The 1,198-nt window shown below is 40.6% G+C and overlaps 1 pseudogene; it reads right to left on the bottom strand.

Moving 5' to 3' along the window:
* Positions 1-832: 832 nt before the first annotated feature.
* On the bottom strand, positions 833-949 carry LOC111726797 (annotated as a pseudogene).
* Positions 950-1,198: the final 249 nt, after the last annotated feature.

The raw sequence follows: 1,198 nt of genomic DNA, 5'->3' as shown, positions 1-1,198 counted from the left end.
ATCCCTAATCTGAAACTTTTTGAGCCCCTACATGACACCACAAGTGAAAAATTCTACACGTAAGTACTATTCATACACAAAATTATTAAAAATATTCTATAAAATTACCTTTAGGCTACATATATAAGAAAATATTGTATAAAATTATCTCCAGGCTACATGAAACATAAATGAATTTTGTGTTTGACTTGGGTCCCCTTCCTAAGATATCTCATTATACACAAATACTCCAAAATCTGAAAAAATCCAAAATCCAAAATAATTCTTCTCCCACCATTTTGGGTAAGGATTACTCTACCATAGGCTTTTAAGCAATAGAAATTCATTTCTCATAGTTCTGGAGGCTGTGGAGTCCAGTATCAAGCTGTGGGTGGATTTCACATCTGGTGAAGCCTGAATTCTGGTGCAGAGATGGCTGTCTTCTCATTGTGTCTTCACATGGTAGAAAGTTTAGGGAAATTCTTTGGGTCTTTTTATAAGGCCCTGATCTCATTCTTGAGGGCTCTGCCACCATGACCTGATCACTTACCAAATGCTCCACCTCCTGATACTTTGGAGGAGCTCATAGATTCAGTCCATAGCACTAAGGGATGTGGTCATTGAAGAAAATCTTTGTAAGTTTTATATTTATTTATTTATTTATTTTGAGACAGAGTCTCACTTGTTGCCCTGGGTAGAGTGCCGTGGCAATTCATAGCAACCTCAAACTCTTGGGCTCAAGGAATTCTTTTGTCTCAGCCTCTTGAGTAGCTGGGACTACAGGTGCTGGCCATAGTGCCTGGCTATTTTTTATGGAGGTCTTGCTCTTGCTCAGGCTGGTCTCGAACCTGTGAATTTTATTTTTAAATAATGGTTGAGGCAGTTTATAAGTCACACAAAGGTTTTCAATGAGCAATAATCACGCTTCAGATAAACCTCACTGGCTATGATACTGCGGTTGCACAAAGCTCACACAATAGTTTTGATCAAAAAACATAACTCTAGGCTTGGCACCCGTTGCTCAGTGGTTAGTGCGAGGGCCATGTACACTGGGGGTGGCAGGTTTGAACCTGGCCCAGGCCTGTTAGCAACAATGACAACTACAATAAAAAAAAAAAATAGCCAGGTATTGTGACAGGCGCCTGTAGTCCCAGCTACTCGGGAGGCTGAGGCAAAAGAATCGCTTAAGCCCAAGAGTTTGAGGTTGCTGTGAGCTGTG

This window comes from Otolemur garnettii, unplaced genomic scaffold (assembly GCF_000181295.1).
Source record: "Otolemur garnettii isolate 467f Iridium unplaced genomic scaffold, OtoGar3 scaffold00080, whole genome shotgun sequence".
In the NCBI taxonomy this organism is placed as follows: domain Eukaryota; kingdom Metazoa; phylum Chordata; class Mammalia; order Primates; family Galagidae; genus Otolemur; species Otolemur garnettii.
This window is presented reverse-complemented; position numbering and strand designations above follow the sequence as displayed.